The sequence below is a fragment of the Cervus elaphus genome, chromosome 21 (assembly GCF_910594005.1).
Source record: "Cervus elaphus chromosome 21, mCerEla1.1, whole genome shotgun sequence".
In the NCBI taxonomy this organism is placed as follows: Eukaryota; Metazoa; Chordata; class Mammalia; order Artiodactyla; family Cervidae; genus Cervus; species Cervus elaphus.
In genome coordinates, this window is record NC_057835.1 from 26854696 (window position 1) to 26877407 (window position 22712).

The 22712-nt window shown below is 44.7% G+C and overlaps 1 protein-coding gene across 2 annotated transcripts in view; it reads left to right on the forward strand.

Annotated features, from left to right (window-relative positions):
- LYN (LYN proto-oncogene, Src family tyrosine kinase) overlaps positions 1 to 22712 on the forward strand; it is a 107522-nt gene that overhangs the window by 6655 nt on the left and 78155 nt on the right. The gene's annotated exons all lie outside the window — the stretch shown is intronic.

Consider the following 22712-nt stretch of genomic DNA (forward strand, 5'->3'; position numbering starts at 1 on the left):
TCCTCTGTCCAGGGGATTCTCCAGGCAAGAATACTGGAGAGGGTTGCCATTTCCTTCTCTAGGGGATCTTCCTGACCCAGGGATCAAATCTGGGTCTCCTACATTTGAAGGCAGAGTTTTTACTATCTGAGCTACCAGCCTCTCCTTAAATACTTGGGGTAGATCAGTGACCTTTCAAACTTCTTTGACCTTGATCCATATCAAGAAGCATCATGTTTTATCTTGTGCCAGAATGCACATCCATCTGTATGCAAAGAAAGAAAGAGGAAGAGAGAAAGGAAATTTGGTGAAAAGCCCCTCCCCACAGCTTGTAGGGGGCGGAGAGTGTGACCCCAGGCAGTCCTCTGAGACCACCTTGGTGAGATGTAAAATACACAGAAGTGAGGAGTCCCTGGTGAGCTGGTGGTTAGGACTTTCTGCTTTCACTGCTGTGGCCTGGGTTCAGTCCTTGGTCTGGGAACTATGATCTAGCAAGCAGCTTGGCCCCAAAATAACTACATAAGTAAAGTAAAACACACAGAGGTGAACCCAGCTATTCTATAAGCTCCTGTCCAATAAGGTTTATTACACAAACACAAATTAAGATACGTCTGGCTTTCCATGTGGCACTAGTGGTAAAGAATCCGCCTGTCAATGCAGAAGAACATAAGAGATGCCGGTACGATCCCTGGGTTGGGAAGATCCCCTGGAGGGCATGGCAACCCATTCCAGTATTTTTGCCTGGAGAATCCCATGGACAGAGGAGCCTGGCGGGCTACAGTCCATGGAGTCACAAAGAATCGACTATGACTGAAGCAACTTAGCATGCATACAATGTATGGTATACCTTGTAAATATCTTTCAAGTAGAATTAAATTATACTTACTAGTGTGAAAGATGTTCTTTAAAAAGCTGAACACAAGCTGAACAGTAATATATATTACCATTTCTGAAATACGGTATTTATGTTGACACAATGATAAACTATGAATATCAATGAATTTTTTATACTAAAGTTTTCAGTACTGATTTTTTCTGGGTGATGGGTGAATGCTGATTTTTCTTTTTTACGTCTTTCTTTTGTTACAAAGATTATGACTTATGTGGTTTTAGGATAGTGGTGTAATGGGCCATGACGCGTAATAAGCTGGCGTGACAGCAGGAAACTTTAGAGCAAAAATGGCCCTTTTGATGGTTGTGTGGATATCATTGTAGGCAGACTGACCCTAGAGGAACTCATGCATTGCAGACAGTGTAAGCAGACATAATATTTTCCTAAAGAAGTGTCTACTGATATTTACTCATATTTAGTACTGAGTTTCTTGAGAACCATTCGTTAGGCCCAGTTTCAGGGAGGAAACACCGCGGGGGAGAAGGGATCTGGGGTGGGGAGAACAGACCGGTTCGCACAGCATCCCTGGGTGGCCAGGCAGTGATGAGGCGGTTCGCACAGGCGCGAAGGACCCGTGCCCCCAGGACCCTCAGTGTTGGATTTCACTGTGTAGACCAAGGTGAATCTTGTAGAAAGTCTTTGTAGGAAACCATTTTTTTTTTTCCCATCACAATCACCTTCTTGACTAGACTCTTCTGTAACAAAGTATTGATGATGTTGCCAAGAAATGTAGAGACACGGAGACACTCAGTGATGGCTAAGTGTCCTCCGAATAGGTGAGTGTCATCCTCTGAATAGGTGGGTGATTAACAGGGGGAGGAATGGGGACTTCCACAGAAATTAACCAGGGGCTGGAAAGTAGTATTTATTGCCTTTGTACATGACCTCAGACTTGTTTGTAATCACTAGCGAGCAGATACTTGGTCACTCCCCTGGCAGGTGATGACCTTGTCCAGACATTTATCTGAATCTTCTTGATGAGGCAACACTGCTGAGGGGAAAAAGGAGTTGAGTTCTAAGTTTCTGTAGGGTTATCAATATTTTCCATTTGACTTAAATGCAGACTGTTGGGCTTTCCCTGCAGTACAGTGGTCAGGACTCTGGGCTCTCAGTGCAGGGGGCATGGGCTCAATTCCCAAAGGGTGCCAATAAGTAAGTAAATAAATAAATGGAGACTGCTCTACAGCAGTGGCTTGGTGTTGGCCTTGTTCTTACCATATACAAATTGGTGTGTTTAAAAACATCACCATAACCAGGAATGGCAGCAGTTGGACAAAGTGGGATAATCGGGCAATTCTGCAAAGAATGCCCTTGCATAATCAGACATGGCCTGTTGAATATCTGCTGTATTCAGTGCCTGTTGCATGCTAAATTGCATCAGTCGTGTGCAACTCTTTGCGACCCTATGGACTGCAGCCCCCGAGGGATTATTAGTTTTAACCTTGAGAGGAGATAGTGTAATGTGGTGGAAAGAAGATGGTCTTCCAGGTGACACAAATCAGAAGTCAGGTGAACTTCTGATCTGCCTGGGGCACCAGGAATCACCAGAGGCTAGGGGGTGAGCTCAGTGTTCTTGGCATTCAAAGATGCCCTCAGGAGTGGGACATGGGGCCATAGCATGGTTCTCAGAGCGAGATTGGTTTTGCCCTAGACCGGTGAACACAGCACTCTGCAAACAGAAGGGCAGGACTCTTGGTGACAGTGAGGGGATGATGCTTGGTCATGTAGGGTTGGGGGAGAAGGAATTTACCACTTGAAGACCTTAAAGGGAGGCATCCTTAAATAATGAGAGACTTTATCATCCAAAGAGTGATGGACAAACACAATAGTGGACGTGCTCCTTGCTTCAAATAAGTTGCTCATACACAGTTTATGGCCATTAGGATAATTAAACACGTACCCGAAGGGTTGGCTTTTGTCTCTCTGGCCATGTGGACTTTTCCAGCTGTTTCAACTTTAGTGCATGGCAAGTGCACATAAAAAACAAAATTCAACAAGTTCAGTTTCATAACTGTCTACATACCTTTTATTTGATGGCTTTCAATTATCTTTAAAGTTTTAAATAAGTGAAGATAACCACTAAATGAGAAATTAACTGTCATTTTCCATAAATTCCTTTATCTGTGGATAACCTTTCAAAATTTTAATAGAAAAAATTTCTGAGCAGTTTGGTAAATGACTCAAATATTACCTTATTCCTATAGTTATGTCTTCAGCGAAGGCTGTGCTGCACAGCCCCATTTAACAAATGACTCATCCCCTCTGGTGTCAAGTGTCAGCCACTGGACTCTGGACATCACCTGTCTACCTTGGTGTCCAACATGAAAATCAGACTCTCAGAGGAGGAAGATATCTTGGCTGTGTTTCTCGAACATACGCCTTATCAAGCAGTCACTTTCTGTTGAGCACTGGGTCTCAAAAGTTAGCATCTGTCCCAGTGATGCTAATGGTGGTAGAGGAAGTGATGTTGTGAGAAGCACTGTGACAGGTATATATCCCTGTTGGCCAAAGTGGCCCATTTCATTTTTGCCCAGCTGTGGATATTAAAGAGTTTTTTTGTCTTGTACTGTAATGTCTTATTTCTATGGTTTCTGCTTGTTGGTTCTAGTTCTGTGCTGTTTCTGCACAGTTGAAGCCAGCCGCTGTGGGACTGACTATCCAACCACTGTGGCTGTAAGTATGGAATGTGTAGGGACATAGCTGTTGTACTGTCCACCAGCACTATTACTTCACCTCTCTTCTAACAGAGCCCAGATTATGTTAAGATCCAGCTTCTCCATGCAAGTTTCTGCAGAAGGTTTCCACATCCCCATCTATAAACTGGCTCTGATTGGTCAAATGCTACTATTCTTACCAGTGATTGCTTCATGAGTGGTATACTTTGGGTTGGATGGTAATCAGTGAAAAAAGTGATGTTCCACAGATGGTCCAAAGATACAAACAGAAAAGGTGTAGGAGAGAGAGGAAAGAAGGAAAGTCAGACCTGGACAAAAGATAAAAAAATAAAACACAATATGTGAAAGTCAGGAAATTGGAAAGAAGATAGTGTAAGTTATTCTGATCACTAATTTGTGATGTATACTGTGTGTGGTTATCTGCTCTATGTTTGTCCTAGTCGCACAGACCGGTGTGGAATTAATGCTGATAACTGGGCTTCTGTAATCACAGTGGATTTTTTAAAATGTATATTTATTGGGAGAAAATTTATGACAAACCTAGACAGTGATTAAAAAGCAGAGACATCACTTTGCTGACAAAGGTCCATATAGTCAAAGCCATGGTTTTTCCAGTAGTCATGTTTGAATGTGAGAGTTGGACCATAAAGAAGATTGATCACCCAAGAATTGATGCTTTTGAATTGTGGTGCTGGAGAAGACTCTTGAGAGTCCCTTGGACAACAAGGAGATCAAACCAGTCAATCCTACAGGAAATCAACCCGTAAATTCATTGGAAGGACTGATGCTGAAGCTCTAATACTTTGGCCACCTGATTCGAAGGACTGACTCATTGGAAAAGACCCTGATGCTGAGAAAGATTGAGGGAAGGAGGAGAAGGGGGTGACAGAGATGAGATGGTTGGATGGCATCACCAACTCAATGGACATGAGTTTGAGCAAACTCCAGGAGATAGTGAAGGACAGAGAAGCCTGGCGTGCTGCAGTCCATGGGGTTGCAAAGAGTCGGACACGACTATGCGACTGAACAGCAGCATATTTAAAAATACTGAGTGTTATGTGTCAGGCATTGTGGTGGGTTCTTGGGGGAAACATAAGCCTTAATAAGTGTGAACTTCCTGTCCTAAAGAGTTTATTGTGTTCTAGTCTGTCTGGGCTGTTCACACACCAGAGGCTGACAAATTAACTTGCTGTGGTCATGGGTGGGACAGTTACTTGCTCAGGAAATCCCTAGGCATCTGAATCAGTGCACAGAAACCAAGAGTTCTGGTAAAGAAGGAAGGCAGCGTGTGAAGTGGTTAGAGCACAGTATATGAAATTAGTCACATTTGGCTTCAAATTCCAGGTTTGTCTCTTCCTAGTCATAAGGTGCTGGTATTGCTGACCTCAGATTTAAACCTCAGAAGCTGGTTGTGGGGATTCCAGAATGTAACAGGTTCAGAACTAAACTATATTTGAAGCACATAGCCAATGGTAGTCATTGTTATGAACAAAAGAAAGTTGCTTAGAATCATTACTACCAAAAAAATCAAACTGACAGAAAGAAAACCCAGAAGATAACAAATGTTGGTGAGGATATAGAGAAATTGGAATCTTTCTGCACTGCTGTTGGTACTGTGAAATGGTGCAGACCCTTTGGAAAACAGTATGGCAGTTACTCCCAAAATTAAACACAGAATTACCTTTCAATTCAGCAGTTCCACTTGTCGGTATAGACCCCCCAGAATTGAAAGGGGGGTCTCCAAGAGATATCTGTACACCTACATTCATAGTAGCATTATTCACAATAGCCAGGGGGTGGAAGCAACTCAAATGTCCATCAACAGGTGAATGGATAAACAAAATGTGGTATATACATACAAGGGAATATCATACAGCCTTGAAAAGGAGGGAGACTCTGATGCAGGCTACAACACAGATAAATCTTGAAAACAGTATGTTAAGAGAAATAAAAGGACAAATATTGTATGATTCCATCTATGAGATCCTTTTGCTGTTGTTCATTTGCTAAAGTCCTGTCCAACTTTTTACGACCCCATGAGTTGCAGCTTGCTGGGCTTCTGTGTCCTTCACTATCTCCTGGAGTTTGCTGAAACTCATGTCTGTTGAATTGGTGATGCCATCCAACCATCTCATCCTCTGCCACTCCTCTCCTCCTGCCCTCAACCTTTCCCAGCATCCGTGTCATTTCCAATGACTCAGCTCTTCGTATCAGGTGCCCAAAGAATTAGAGCTTCTGCATCAGTCCTTTCAATGAATATTCAGGGTTGATTTCCTTTAGGATTGACTGGTTTGGTCAGAAATCAAATTCATAGAGACAGGAAATAGAATGGTGGTTGCCAGGGGCTGGGGGAAGGAGAAAAGTAGTTGTTTGATGGGCCTGGAATTTCAGTGTTGTAAGATGAAAAGAGTTCTGGAGATGCGTGATGATGGTCACAGGAGATTATGTAGGCACTTATTTGTACAATTAAAGATGGTTAAGATGTGAGTTTTGTTATGTGTATTTTAATACAATTTAGAAATGATTTTTTAAAAGTTGTCGAACTTCTCTGGGGATCCAGTGGTTAAGACTCTGCCTTCCAATGCAGAGAGTATGGGTTTGACCCTGGTCAGGGAGCTGAGATCCTACATGATTCATGGCCTTAAAACCAAAACATTAAAAAAAAAAGAAAGAAAGAAAGAAGCAATAAAGAGACTAAACAAAAGTCAGTATTCAATAAAAAGACTTTTAAAAATTAAAAAAAGTTAAAAAAAGTTAACTTGGTAAGCAGAAAAGTAAAAGTTGCTCAGTTGTGCCCAACTTTTTGCAACCCCATAGACTGTAGCCCACCAGGCTCCTCTGTCCATGGAATTCTCCAGGCAAGAATACCAGAGTTAGTAGCTGTTTCCTTCTCTAGGGGATCTTCCCAACGCAGGGGCTGAACCCATGTCTCCTACATTGGAGGCAGATTCTTTACCATCTGAGCCACCAGGGAAGTCCCTGGTAAGCAGAACTGTGTACAAATATTAATAGATGAGGGTGGTCTGGAAACCAGTTAGAAGCTTGTAAGCATGGGCTTCCCTGGTGACTCAGCTGGTAAAGAATCTGCCTGCAATGCGGGAGACCTGGGTTCGATCCCTGGGTTGGGAAGATACTCTGGAGAAGGAAATGGCAACCCACTCCAGTATTCTTGCCTGGAAAATTCCATGGACAGAGGAGCCTGGTAGGCTACAGTCCATGGGGTCGCAAAGAGTCGGACACCAATGAGCAACTTCACTTTCACTTTCACCCATTCCAATATTCTAGCCTGGAGAATTCCATGGACAGAGGAGCCTAGCAGGCTACAGTCCATTGGGTCCCAAAGAGTTGGACATAATAGGAAATTATGTCCAATTTTGTCCAAAATTTCCAAATTACATAATAGGAAGGAATATTTTCAGTGAATTTCTTAATACATGTGAAGAGGTTTTTTTTTTTTTTTTAACTTTCCTAGCATAGGGTTTTTTTTTTTTTTTCTTTTAATGTAAGTATAATGTATATGGAGCAACATACCAAAACACAGACAAGCCTAGGGCTTCTCTGGTGGCTCAGATAGTAAAGAACCTGCCTGCGATGCAGGAGACCTGGGTTCAATCCCTGGGTCTAGAAGTTCCTCTGGAGAAGAAAATGGCAAACCTCCTGTAACCCCCACCCCAGATCAAGAAGCAAAATGATGCGCACAACCAGCATCTGTGGGTGCCTCCCCCCGATACATAGTACTTTGTCTCCTCAAAGGCATCTGCCTTCCTGCTTCAAGTTTTAGTTCAGTTTCCCACTTTGGCTTTTTCACAATAAAGTGTAAGAGACTGAAGAGCTGCACAGAGCCATTTGGCTTGGCAGATGAACAAGTTTTCAAGCTGTGGGTTTGGCTGGCACAGGCATGATAGAGGGCAGGTCCTGGTCAGGTTTTATACCCTGGATATTCAGCTGCCAAAACTCTCACACTGTGGGTTTGATCAGAGCCTTATTTAAATACCTGTTTATCCAACCATTAGTTAGTAAAATTAGATTGCACTCACCATATATAGCTTGTTTTTCTACTCATCTCTGCATCGCTCAGTAAATGTATAAATGCAAATGTGGAAATGTGGGTGTGATAAGGGTGGTTTCCAGTGACCCACAAGTAATCAAACATCCTGCTGTGCACACAGACATTTGAAAGTGCCAACTGGCTTTGTGAATTCAGTTATGAGAGTCCTCATAAAAGAGGACTCGTTTTTCTGATGTGAAGGAACACAGCACCCTTGTGACTGACTGTTCCGCTTCTTGTAGTTTTGACATTTATTTTGGTTGGAGGTGAGAGGGTACTGTCGTTTGACCTGCAGGATGCATTAACCCATGAAGTAATGCTTCATCTGTTCATGATTTGGAAACATTTCTCAGATGCTCCCTGGACATGAATGTGCAGGCTTACGACTTGCCCACCCATCCATCAACTTTCAATAGCAGAATTGTTCCATAAATGCTCAGGAAGTCAAAATGTTTTTTAAAGTGGGCTGAAGAATGTAACTTTCTATTTCATATGAAATATGAAGAATACAGTCAGGTAGCAGAGTACAGAGGTATCCATCTTCCTGTGAAGAAGTCACGGTTGTGGTCCAGACATCAAGGCTGGGAATGACCCCGCCCCGGGGCGGTCGCTGAGCCCAGGGTTGGAGTGCCCACAGCTCCAGCCCTAGGTTCATCTTCCTCCAGCTGCTGCGTTTTCACCGCTGGATGATCCACAGGAATTGGAACCAGGAGGGAAGGTGGGGATGGAGGGAGAGGAGGATTAGCAAGGGCACTGGCCAGAGCAGGGCAGCTTTCCAGGGAAGAAGTGCATTCCTCAGTTGAGAATAAAAAAAAAAAGAAAAGATGGAAAAACAGTTTAACCAGCTTCCTTACCTATGGTGTGCATTGGCAACAATCTAGCAGCTTCTGAGAACCGTGTTGCTCCAGGGTGACCTTGAGGTGTCTGTCGAGCAGAAGGATTCTTGTAGTACTTATTTTCTTTTAAATCTACCTAAAAAAAATAAAGGTCCTCTCCAGAAGAATCCTCTAAGATGGTACAGGGTGGTGTTATTCAACCTGAATGAAAGTTATTAAGGAGCAGACCTTGGGAAGCTGAGCTATAGATTCTAGGGGTGAAACTCTGGGCATTTGCACTGCTGCTGTACAGATGTGAGAGCTGGACCATAAAGGAGGCTGAGTGCCAAAGAATTGATGCTTTCAAATTGTGTTGCTGGAGAAGACTCTTGGACAGCAAGAGATCAAACCAGTCAATCCTAAAGGAGATCAACCCTGAATATTCATTGGAAGGATTGAAGCTGAAGTTCCACTAGTTTGGCCACCTGATGTGAAGAGCTGATTATTTGGAAAAGACCCTGATGCTGGGAAGGATTGAAGGCAAGAGGAGAAGGGAACGACAGAGGATGAGATGGCTGGATGGCATCACTGACTCAATGGACATGAGTTTGAGCAAGTTCCAGGAGATGGTGAAGGACAGGGATGCCTGGCATGCTGCAGTCCATGTGGTCACAAAGAATCGGACATGCCTTAGCAACTGAACAACTACAAAATTCTGCTGCCTGCTCCCCCAACCCTGCTTCCTCAGGGGAGATGACCCTGCTCTTAACTCCTAGGTTTCCTGTGGGCAGCAGTGTCCATGAGCCCCGACTCCTCACTTGGAGAGCAATTATGGCCTTTGCCTCTCTCAGGCTGTCACTGGCATCAGGGGAGATGGGGTCATTTGAGTCAGTGCTTCCTCTTCTTTGTGAGAGGAGGAATGTCCTGTGGGCGGGACAGATAGAGGACAGGTCACGTGACCTGGCTCCACCTTCGCAGGTGTGAGTCCTCCCTTTCAGAGGTATCATCTCGAGCAAGTCATCTGACTTCTCACGTCTCCCTGTGGCCATCTGCTAGGTGGCAGTTCATAACAGAAGGTCTTTTGAAGTTCAGCTATGTTTATTTGTATGGATGTACTTGAAACATAATAAAGGCCTAACAAATATTTCATATTTGCTTTTCTTTTTGCTCAAGTGATCATTTTTTTTAGCCATGATAGTCTTTAGGGGGCTGATTCTGTGCAACAACATGGAAGTGACTGCAGAGATTTTGAGAGGGTTGTGGTCCTCTGAACTTAGGTGCACGCTTGGACTTGAGCCCGAAGTGCATTTGGAAATGTTTGTTCAAGCTCAGAGCACCATGTGTGGCTGAAAGGGAGAAAATGTCTGGATGAGCGATGGATAGAGGAGGGAACACACCAGATGACTTATGTTTTTCATGCTGCCTGGGCTCTGTAGGGAGCTAAAGGGCCTCTGTAGCTCGCAGGTCCCAAAATTCAGACTGTCTTACTAATGACTAGGTCAAGGTGAGCCTGGAAATCCACTCTGAACTTTCTTTCTGTGGAGGAGACTGATGTCCGAGGCCCAAGCAGAAAAGGAGCTGGGAATGATTAGTTCGGGCACATTAGTTAAATTGCCAAAATGAAAGCCAGTTTCCTTCTTAATTGGAAGAATCTTCTTTTTTCTTTCTTTCTTTTTGGCCACAGGCTTTTGGGCTTCCCTCGTGGCTCAGATGGTAAAGAATCTGCTTGCAGTGCAGGTGACCTGGGTTCAGTCCCTGGGTGGGAGAGATCTCCTGGAGAAGGGAATGGCAACCCACTCCAGTATTCTTGCCTGCAGAATTCCATGGACAGAGTAGCCTGTTGGGTAACAGTCCATGGGATCACAAAGAGGTGTACACGACTGAGCAACTAACACACACTCTTGCAGGATCTTGGTTTCCTGACCAGGGCTGGAACCTGGGCCGGGGCAGTGAAAGTGCCAAGTCCTAACCGCTGGACCACCAGGGATTTCCCAGAAGAATCTTACAATGATGCCAGCACTGTTATTACTTGCCTGACTTTTGTATCAGGCCATAATTACCTTTTACAGAAAATATAATAAAAAGAGGAATCATGTATTGAGTGTGTGTCCTCTGTTAGATGACCATCCCTTAGAAGGCTTGTTATTGATATTCTTGGTATTGTTAAGGAAACCAAGACTTAGAGATAATAAATGCCTTCTCCTTGACATTTGTGCATGCTCAGTCAGTCAGTCATGTCCAACTCTTTGTGACCCCATGGACTATAGCCCTCCAGGGTCCTCTGTCCATGGGATTCTCCAGGCAAGAGTACTGGGGTGGATTGCCATGCCATCCTCCAGGGGATCTGCCCGACCCAGGGATCCAACTCAGTCTCCTGTGTTTCCTACATTGATAGGTGTGTTCCTTACCCACTGAGCCACCTGGGAAGTCTACTTTCTTCTTTGGTTACTAAGTAAATGGAATATGAGACAGCTCGACTCCCGGGCTGATGTGTTTTATTTAACATTGAAAGGTTATTTTTTAAAAACTCATGGTTATAATATGTGGAAGGTAATATCCTGGATAGTTTATCGTTGACTTTATACATTAACTTGAATGCAAACACAGGAATGCAACTCCTCCTGAGAGATCAATAATAAATACAGCTCGGGGACATTTACTGGGCACAGACTGTGTACGTCATCCATTATTCTAAACATTGCTAAGTTTTTATTCACTTAATCCTCACAACAACCTTATGAAATCGGTACAGTTATCATCCCCTTTTTTTGTGGATAATTGAAGGTTAATTAACTTGACCAGTGTTAACACGCCCACATCTCTGTGGGGTGGAGCTCGAACTTGAATCCTGGAAATCTGACTTTTAAGGCCAACTCTACAGCTATACAGTTCCAAGGTGCAACATCTCTGACCTGAGGGAGAAAAAAACGCAGACATCACAACCAGCCAAAGCAAGAGAGAGCCTTCAGTTCTGACAGTTTGGTGTCATTCTTTCTATGATCACAACTTGCAAAGACAAATAAAATTGAAATATTGAAATTGAGCTGAAAATCTGAACATTAAATCAAGAGCCTAATGTGATTAGGATAAAGCAGCTGATTTTATATGCATTAACTTCAACTGGTAACTCCATTTCTCTCTAGTGTCCTGGTCACCATTTGTTGGGAAAGAAATGATTTTCCTCTGCTGGTCAAGCAAAGCAAATGTTGTTTTGTAGTGAAGATTGAATCATGCTTGGATTAGCCTTTTCTTCATAGTTCCCTCAAATTTTTCTTTTGCTAAGTTCTCATGTAGCTTGGGGTTTTCTTCCTAATGAAGCAATATCTTACATTATCACAACTCTTTAAAATGCAGCTACAAAGCCTTGGACTTTGAAAAGTTATTAAGATTATAGTTAATAGATTACTAATGGCAAAGGGCTGGATAAAAGGCAAAGAATACGGATCTGGTGAGTCATACATCCATCCTTGCCTCACTACCTTCCTCTGTTCCTTGTGGCATTTTCTGGGATGAATTCAAGATCATCTATGGTTAAGCCTCGGCTAAACCGATTTATTCCCTGGGAAGCGTGTCAACCCTCTGGACAGTGTCTCCATTCAGCACTTGGGTACCCCTTGCTTGCTGTCTCTCTATGGTTCCTCGATGGGCTGTTTCCATTTCTGAATGATTGCTCTCCAAAAAGAAATTAAAAGGAAAGTGGATGAGACTTCAACTTTCTTTAGAAGGGAAAATGTATTAGGATCCCTCGACTTCCTTTCATTCCTGGGGTGCCAGGTGACTCTTGAAGTAAAATCCCAATTTTCTCTGGTCTTGATGAAGTCAGTATAAGCAGAAGTGTTTTGACCTTGACGTTAACATAAACATTGCTGTTTAATCTCCATGTCAGTCCTTGTGTTCATTCTTGGGCCCCTACAGGATCCTCTTTTGGTCTATCTTGTGGCCTGGCTGCAACCACTTCTAGGGATTTTCCAGGACCAAGAGTCCCCAAATACGGTGCCTGAAGGCTGGGCATTGGCAGAGGTTGTGTGTCATCCTTGCTTTCTGTGGGCAGGAGGGTAGAGCTGGAGGAGTCTTGTGTCCATATTTTTGATGCCGATCCACAAGCAACATGAGTCATACACTGAAATATATCCAATTGACTGACAGTTTCAACCCGCTGCTGGTCGTGTAAGAACCTCTGGGCTGTAGAACCGCTGCTCCATCCAGGACCAGCCACTTGCTTGAGATCTTTTGGAGGCTGGGCTGCGTGCAGAGGAGAGAACTCCTTGCTGAGTAGCTTGTGCTAATTCTATGTCTAATTGCACTCCCTGGTTCAACCAAATGTAAACAAATGAGAAGAACCTAAGCCAGAAAGGGCATTAGGACTGTGACTTGGGTAATAAACTACCCCAGGGTCATAATGGACTCATTCCTGGATAGACATGGGATTGAGTCTAGGGTGAGAAAAGCTGAATGAATGAGTGATGATATGTCGTCATTTAAAAAATGTCTCACTGTGTTTATGCAGTCGGTAGACCAGATGTTAGATGGAGCCCCTCTTTGACTGTTTCTTTCAAGTTTTCAAGAGAACAATGTGAGCTTATGGGGAACAGTGAAAATTACCTGTTTTTGGCTCTGCTGGGTTTTACTTGCTGCACAGGCTTTTCTGTCTAGTTTCAACTACTCTCTAGTTGCAGTGTGTGAGCTTCTCATTTGGTGGCTTCTCTTGCTGCGGCTCCCAGGCTCTAGAGCACAGGCTCAGCTGCAGACGCGAGCCTAGCTGCACTGCAGCATGAGGGATCCTCCTGGCCCAGGGACCGAACCCTTGTCCCCTGCACTATCGGGTGCTCCTGTGTGCCAGACCTGGGGGGTAAAATTAAAAACATGAACTAAACCCCAGTAAGAGAAGAATAATGAATCGAATTCCAGTTGACCCTTGAACAACATGGGTTTGAATCGCATGTGTCCACTTATCCTGAATTTCTTTCCTTAGTAAATACTACAGTACTACGATCTGCCTTGCTTGAATCTGCGGATGTGGTAAACCAGGGCTGACTGTAGAGGTGTCCATGGATTTTCCTCTCCAAGGGGACAACACCCTTAGCCCCACCCTGTTCAAGGGTCAGCTATGCTTCTGATATTTTTGACTGCCAATGTTTCGTGAAATGAACTGGTTGGTAATTTTCTGCTGTTCTGAGTTTTACCTTTAAGGTGAGGAGACAAGTTATTTCCTAGGAGGCTGCTCTTCACTGTAAGTTCTTTCTATTTCTGTGTTGATAGTATAATCTGAATTCACTGGGTTTATTGAGACTTTATCATTTATAAGTGATGATTAGTTTATTGTTTGTTTATATAGAACTTAAGCTATTTTGTTGTTTATGTAGATCTTGAGGTTTAAAATTTGAAGTAGCTCTGCTTTTCATAAACATTCATTCTCTGAGCATTGATTATAAACTATAAGGTAGAAGGACTCTTGAACTAAAGGAAAATGATAGTGATAGTTTTATAGTAGATAAATCTGAGATAAGTATAAGTGAATTAATATTTTTCATAAAATATGCCCCAAAGCTAATACTTTGCAAATACTACCATTTTCTTATGGTTAGAGTATAACCAAATCCAGGACTAAATAGCTTTCCATTTGGGGTCAAGTGGAACAAAATAAAGTTCATAGAATAAAATTAAAAGTTCACAGTTTCTAGAATAAAAAATAAAGTTTGCAGAAGACAAATTGTGACAGGAAAGTCAATTTTGCTGCACCAGCAAATTTTTAATAGTGGGCTCCATTTACTAATCAGTGTTGGTTTTTTTTTCCCATGCTGTTTTTTTCTGATTTGAGTTCAGGTATGGGGTTAGGTTGGTGGTGGATAAATTCCAATGTCCACTCTTGCGTAAGAGCATGAAATTGTAATGCAATATGAGATGGTTTTTGTAGCAGCTAGCCAGCAGGACATCTGAAATTAAATCATCTGTGGCCTGCCTTGGCTTTCCTGATAGCTCAGTTGGTAAAGAATCCACCTGCAGTGCAGGAGACCTGGGTTCTATTCCTGGGTCAGGAAGATTCGCTGGAGAAGGGAAAGGCTACCCACTCCAATATTCTAGCCTGGAGAATTCCATGGACTGTATAGTCCAAGGGGTTGCAAAGAGTTGGACACGACTGAGAGAATTTCACTTTGGGCTTCCCTGATAGCTCAGTTGGTAAAGAATCTGTCTGCAATGCAGGAGACCCCGATTCAATTCCTGGGTCAGGAAGATCTGCTGAAGAAGGGATAGGCTACCCACGTCAGTATTCTTGGGCTTCCCTTGTGGCTCAACTGGTAAAGAATCCCCCTGCAATGCGGGAGACCTGGGTTCCATCCCTGGGTTGGGAAGATCCCCTGGAGAAGGGAATGGCTACCCACTCCAGTATTCTGGCCTGGAGAATTCCATGGACTGTATAGTCCATGGGGTCACAAAGAGTCGGACACCACTGAGTGACTTTCACTTTCACATAGCCCATCTGGGTTTCCCCAGTGGCTCAGCAATAAATAATCTGCCTGTAATGCAGGAGATGCGGGTTCGATCCCTGGGTTGAGAAGATCCCTGGAGGAGGGCATGCAACCCACTCCTGTATACTTGCATGGAGAATCCTATGGACAGAGAAGCCTGTTGTTGCTAGGGTTGCAAAGAGTCAGACTTGACTGAGCAACTGAATACAACACAACAACACACATGGCATGTCTATTACAATGATTTCTATTCTGAAGTGGAGTTCAGTATCTGATAAAAGGATCCCAACACCATTGGACTGTAAAGTCTTTTTCAGAGTAGGTGAAGTCAAAGTATAGGGTTTTTCTAGTGGTTCTCAGCCCTGGCTGCTCACTGGAGTCAATGGGGGAGCATTTAATTCTCCCTGGGCCCAAGCTGCACCCCAACTAATAAAAGGGGATAGTGGAGGCATGGGTGCTTTTTATTCTTTTTTAAAGATTTTTTGGATGTGGACCATTTTTAAGATAGTTCATTGAATTTGTTACAGTATTGCTTCTGTTTTATGTTTCGGTGTTTTGGCTGTGGGATCTTAGCTCTCTGACCAGGGGTTGAACCTATGCAGACTGCATTGGAAGGTGAAGTCTTAACTACTGGACCACCAGGGAAGTCCCCATTGGTGCTTTTTAGCACTCTCCTCGAAACCCTGCTTGTGTACCAAGGTTGAACCACTTCACCAGATCCAGCCGTTGAGGATGTCAGGGCTGTATGGATTGAAGTTCAGATCAGTGGATTCAGATGTCCTATTAATATCTGGTCAGTTCCCACCTGAGTGTCAAATGTCTTGAGAGCTGAGATGTGCGGAATAGCTCCCTGTCCCTGGAGAAGGGGCTACCACCCTGGACACCAGTTAGGAGGGTGGAGTGTCTTTGGGTTTAGAGGGCCTGTGCCCCCAGTCTCCCCCCATACACTCCAGAAGCTTGAGGGTGGGGCGGGACACCCCACCTGCTGGGAGAGCCTCAGCCTCCAACACGGCAAGTCCTGGTTGTGTTGTGAGGCATGTGGGTACGCAGAGCTCCTCCTGCTTCCGACCATCTCCCTTGCACTAGGGGACCACTCCCCTCTCCCCAGGACTCCAAGATTTGAGGGTCGCTCGTGACCTCTGCAGAGCAAGGCTCTGTCAAAGCAACCCATGAGAGAGAAAGGAAGTCCGTGTAGGAGCCAGGAAGTAGCATAGTGCCGTTGTAGCTCATTCAGAGGTTTTGTTTTGTTTTTAACATCCAGATTGACCTAAGTCTCGAAGATGGGGCACTTGTTCAGGCAGAGGGCCAGGGTGGTGAGATTTATCCTGTGAGCTCTGGGCAAATTACCGCATCTCCGAGCTGCTCTTTCACCATCTGTTAGAATTTCTTATCAGGATTGGTTGTGAAAGAGCATGTGAAAACGGTTTGTTAAGAAAAGGAAAGAAAAGAAAGGAATCCCATTCAATCTCCAGCTTGGGGTGCTGGCCCTCTCGTCTTGGGGGGAAGGAGCAGACTTCTGGGAAACCAGTAGCCCTGCCTGAAAGCTGTTACCCTTTTCTGGCATCATTCACGTTGGTTCCATGAGCCATTAGGGTCCATTAAAAAAAAAACCAAAAAACATTGACAATCACAGCATACTGGCGAAGGCGAGGGTGTGGGGAGACTGGAGTGGAAATGGTCCAGCCACTGCAGGAAGCCATTCAGTGGTTTATTATAAAATTCCACACACAAATGCCTCACAGGCAGGCCTTTCTACTTCTGGGTATTTATGCAAGAGGGATGAAGACGCATGTCCACAAAAAGATGTGTACGGTGATGTATATAGCAACTCTTTTCATAATATGTACATAAAACAAAAATCCTGTGCATAAAACAAATATTCGTTATCAGAAGAGTGATTCAATAAAGCTAGATGAATGTATTAATAAAATAGGACTACTCAAACAAACAAACAAAAAAGACACTGCTCCAACAACGACTGGTTGAATCTCCAAAACATCATATTAAGTGAAGGATTGATAAGTCAAACAGAAAGAAATACATACTGTCTGATCTTGTTTCTCGGAAGGTCACGAACAGTGGTCAAGGGGAGGAGGTGACTTAGAAGTGGACCCAAGGGTGCTGAGGTTGTGTCCACACAGAACATGGCCATTCTGCATCTTGCTTTGGAAACTGGGATTGTAGGTGGAGACATTATCAAGAAACTGATCTCACAATGCATTTAAGATCTGTGTATTTTACTCTACACATTTTGTGGGGGGTGGATAATTAAAATTTATTTTTCTTCTTTTTTTTTTATTGATATACCTAACACAACATTTACTATTGTAACCATTTTAATTTCTTTTAGTTAAAAAATTTCTGGCCACAATGGCTTGGCTTGCAGGACCTTAGTTCCCTGACCAGGGGTGGAACTCTCTCAGCAGTAAAAGCGGGGAGTCCTAATTGCTGAACCACCAGGGTTAACCACTGTTAAGTGTCCTGTGACATTAAAAACATTCTCACTGTCCTGCAACCCTCATCACCATCCGTCTCCAAGAGACTCTCTATATTTTGCCTCAGTAAGAACAGCACACTAAAAATGGTGTCATGTGGTGAGGTCAGTTCAGCTGTAACTGAGGTGTTGGCCACATGCGTCCGGACACACAGGACCATCTGCTTCCTGCTGCGGCTCCCAAGCGCAGTGGACACTGTTCCGCTGGACACCTGTGCCCTCCACATCAGCATGGACTTGCCTGCTTCTCCACTGACCGAGAACTCCCAAGGGTCAAGATAGTCCTGCTCATCGCCCTTCCCCGCCATCCGCGTGAGGAAGGCTCCCATGACTGTGTGCTGAATGCCTAGTGGTCCTCATGCCAGCAAGCAGCCTGGTACCTTTCCAAGGCTTTCTCAAAGAAAACAGTGCTGCATCTGTTCAATGGCTCAAGAAACCATGTGCGAATTTAGAGTCTTGAACTGAGGAACCTTTTGCACGATTTCCTGGAACCACTGCTTCTGGTTAGCATGTGCATTCATGTCTCTTGTTCCTTCTTGCTGGAGTCAACTCTCAGGCTCTCCCACCCGACACGGGGCCTTCAGCACTTCCCTTCCTCCTTCTCCTGCGGTTTCCTGGCCCGCCTTCAGGTTGCCTATCTACCCAGCGCAAAGAGCCTGGACCACTGCAAATATGCCATTCCTCTAGCAGCTCAGAAAAGTCCAAACTAAGACCTCATGTTTTTCTTCTTCAGAAACTCCAACAATTGCCAGGAATCAGAAGGATTATAAAATAAGGGGTGGGGTCTTTGCATGCTGCAGTGGGAGGACCTGGCCGCCTTGCTTCTCAGCTGAGTCACAGATGGTCCCCTGCAGGCCCTTCTTCCTCTCCGGAGCCCCAAAGCCAGAAATAGAGTCGTGTGTGATAAGGGCTTCCATTCCCGGACAGCTGAACAGTTTGTACCGTTTCAAAACTGCATAATCCTGTTCAGACACAGTTTTTAATATGTGTTCAGCATTTCCATCCATGGTCTCAATTGCATGCATTTTCTTCACCAGAAAATGCAACCAGCTTACACCGAAAAGAGTGTTTTGCTTAAGGCTGAAGAGTTCCTGCTTTCAACCTACCTTGTAATTTTCATCGTGTCTTTTCCTAGCATTCATATCAATACCGTGGACTCTTAGCTTCCCACTACATTTTTTAAATTACCTCTTTAAAATACAATGAAACGCTCAAATAAGACACTATCCCATCTATCACCTGGTGGGACTAAGACTGATCTCCTGGTGACTCTGAACTTGGAGGGTGGGCGGAAGCACCGTGCAACAGGCAGGAATGTGATTTCACCGTTTGAGAGGGAAAAGTCTGAGTTTGGGGCAGAAAAGGTTATTTGGGGATGTCAACATATTATTATGAAAGTTGAACACGCTGCAGTGAAGACTGCTTACAATGTAAGGAAATCTCGTTTTACAGACGGGAAACTCATTCATTCATTAATCAGCAGTATGTCTTTGTGGTTTAGTTTAGTTGCTGAGTTGTGTCTGACTGTTTGTGACCCCATGGACTGTAGCCCACCAGTCTCCTCTATCCATGGGATATCCCAGGCAAGAATACTGGAGTGGGTTGCCATTTCCTACTGCAGGGGATCTTCCAAACCCAGGGATTGAACCAAATTATCTCGTCTCTTGCATTGGCGGGCAGGTTCTTTACCACTAGTACCCTCTGGGAAATCCTAGAGAGGGTTGCCAGATTTAACAAATACAAATACAGAATGTCCAGGTTACAGTTGAGTTTCAGGCATGCAGTGAATGAATTTTTAGTATATCTCATGCAATGTTTGGTACGCCCTTATCCTAAACACTGATTGGCTGTTTCGTGAAATGCCAGTGTTGCTGGGTGTCCTGCGTTTTCTCTGGCAGTGGGAGGCTGTGGGGCTGGAGCCGGGAGGTCAGACTGAGGACGGGCAGGGGATGTCCATGGGGAGGCCTTGCTGATGAGCTGGGTCCGGGGAGTGAGACAGAGGAGTGCAGGATGACTTTGGGGTCTCCAGCCTCAGCACCTAGGAGGCCCTTTACTGAGCTGGAGAAGATGGGGCAGGAAGCGTGTGTGTTGTTATGCTGGCAAGCCTTGTTTAAGGGTGTGTAAACAGGAAGACATGGACATCTCGTGAATTGTCCCTCGCTTCTCCGTACAGGCCCACCCCTCCAACTGTCTCCCCTTCCTCCTCCCCCACCCCCCATCTTGTGTTCTCTGCTCCAAAGGAATAGAGAAAAGCAGTTCAGGACATAGGTGACTGAGACAAGCTATTTTCTAAATAAACATTTAGATCCCCTAGAGAAGGGAATGGTAACCCACTCCAGTAGTCTTGCCTGGAGAATCCCATGGACGGAGGAGCCTGGCGGGCTATTGTCCTTGGGGTCACAAAGAGTCAGACATGACTGAGCAACTAACATTTGCACACGTTCAAGCTGCTACTAAGAGAAATGGTGGGAAAAAAGAAATGTGCTTCCTAGGAACTGGGCTATAGAATATTTCTATTAATAGTTCACTGTGTAACATTTCTATGCACCTCTTTTGCAATGTGTCTTTAAGGATCCATCGATAGGCATAATGAAACAGGACAAACAGGACAGTTTTTGCAATGAAGTGGCTGTGTGGACAGCCAAGGACAGGCAAAATAAACTGGGTTCAGAAGTGTCTTAGTCACAGCTTTTATAAAATCCAACATTACAATTACACCAAATATTACAACTATAATATCTAACGTTACAATTGGGCTTCACAGTTGGGTTCAGTGGCAAAGAATCCGCCTGTCAGTGCAGGAGAGGTGGGTTTGATTCCTGGGTTGGGAGGGTCCCTTGGAGGAAGAAATGTCAATCCACTCCAGCATTCTTGCCGGGACAGTGGAGCCTGGTGGGCTACAGTTCATGGGGTCACAAAAGAGTCAGACCCGACTTGGTAACTAAACAAACATTACAACTAACTGCATGCTACACTGAAGTATTTTCTGAAATTTTAGCCTAAATAAGAATTTTAGCCTTCTCATTTCTATGTTTATGAAGAAAAAACAAGTGTATACAAGCACAGTTGTGGTACTGCATTTTCTGATTAAAAAGATACATCTTTTCTTTTAATTGGACTACAGATATTAAGATTTCTTTTAAAGTGGTCCTTGTAAAAAGTTCATTCTCCTTGACTTTATTCTTATGTAGGGTGAAGCCACTTGATTAAATAAATATTTTGATTACAGAGGGTTTGGATGTAAAATGGCCCCTTATCCAGAGAATGTTTTGCAAAAGTGAAAACTGGGCATATGCCATGACTTTGTCTTTTTCTCCACCCCTTCTACTTAAATCTTCTAGTAAAACAATTTTACCAAAAATTCCGTATGAATAGTCAATAAGGCTTATTACTGTTGCTCTATTTCCAAAGTTGCTCCGCTTCCAGTGGGGACAGAATGTCCCCTAAGTCAAACCAGGAGAATCACCTGTAATGTTTGTTACGAATGCTCACTTGCTTCACGTGGATTTGAATTCAGGGGTCTGCCTAGGGCAGGGTCCAAGAAGCTGTGTTTTTAACAAATACGCCAGCCATTTTCATGGGCTGGCAAATCAGGAAAACACTGGCTTGAGTGAAAGAATTAAAAGATAGTCATTGAGGACTTCCCTGGTGGCTCAATGGTAAAGAATCCACCTGTCAACGCAGGAGACAAGAGTTCCATCCTTGGTCCAGGAAGATCCCACATGCTTCAGGTTAACTTAACCTGTACATAACTAACTACTGAGCCCGTGCCTAGAGCCTGTGCTCCTCAACAAGAGAAGCCACCACGATGAGAAGCCCAGGCACCGTAACAAAGAGTCGCCCCTGCTCGCTGCAACTAGAGAAAGCCCTCACGCAGCAGCAGAGACCCAGCACAGTTAATAAATAGATAAATAATTTTAAAAATAAAATACAGTCATTGAATTCCAACTATCTTGAAGGTGTGAGTGAAAGAGGCTTTTGAGAGATTGGAGGAGAAATAACAGCACATAAGTGGTCTCATTAGTTACACAGTTCATCAGAGTTTGTTGAATGTCTGCCGATGGGCTTGGAAGCATCCGGGGCACTGATGGTGCTGCGTGGACAAGACAGGAGCCAGGACTGATGGTCAGTTCTGCCCGGTAGCTCCGGATGGCTTTGCACAGAGGACGAGGCATTTGAAATGGTTCATTTGAAACCAGAAAGGGGAGGTTGCTTATGGGCTGGTGGGGTGGGTGGGGGGGGTTGTTATTCCAGGAAGGAGCAGGTGTGATGGTTAGAGGAGAATGGGGCCCTCAGGTGTGGGGTTTCCATGGAGCTGGTCCTTAGGGTGCGTGGAGCGAGATGAGCGGCTTGTGGAACCAAGAATGTAGGCTGCTGTGAGGGGAGAGTCTTGCCAAGCTCCATCGTGTGAGGAACGAGGAAAGGGCAGAGAGCTGCCGTTGTTTTGGGAAAGATAACTGGAAGAGCACCGTGTGGCGTGGCGGATGGGCTGGGGGTGGGGTAGAGGGAAAACAAGAGGGCTGAAAACCAGGGTGGAGAGTTTCAAACTCGGCTCTGGTGGGAGTGTGAGTCCTGAGATAAGTCAGGGGGTCCAGGCCCAACTTGCAAGAGGCACAGAGAGCAGTGTGTCCCCAGGAGGCCAGCCCTCTGCTCCCTAGAAGCATCTGAAGTATCAACATGAAACCTGCTGGGATGACCCCATCCCTCAGGGAGCGAATGTTCCCTTCAAGTGAGAGTAGAGAGGAAAAAGCCAGAATGTTCCAGTCTCCACGTGTGAGAGGCTTCGGTCCCTTGGGTCTCAGGGCGGGAGGGGCCCTGCAGGTGGGTGGGCACAACCAGCAGCCTTCACTGGGTGCTGCCTGGACCAGCGGAGGCGTCTAGGCGCCAGTCCAAGCCCCGGGGTGTCTTCCAGATTCTGCGGGGAACCCACACATCTGCATCTCCGTGTGACCTGTGTTCTTCGTCCCTCCTCTCCACCCGCCTCACGCTCCCCTCCAGACCTGAGAAAGCACCATCTCAGAACAAAAGCCGGTAGATTCACCTACTTGGTGAAGGGAGAAAGACCAAGGAAAATGCTGTGTTTTTTTTCACTCCCCGACCTTGTTCATTGTGTTTGTAGCGTGGGAACCCAGTTTGAAAAAAATGTGGAAAAGGTGAACAATGACAGTGGGTTTGGTGTTGGGGGATCCTAGGCTGCCAGACTAGGAGGGGGCTTCAACCCTCTGTTGCCCAAGGTTTCTCCTGCTTAGAATTAGGATAAGTGAATGACATCCACGTAGACGGGGAGTTCAGATGGATGTGTGTGTGCGCTCAGTTGATAAGTTATATCCTACTCTTTGCAA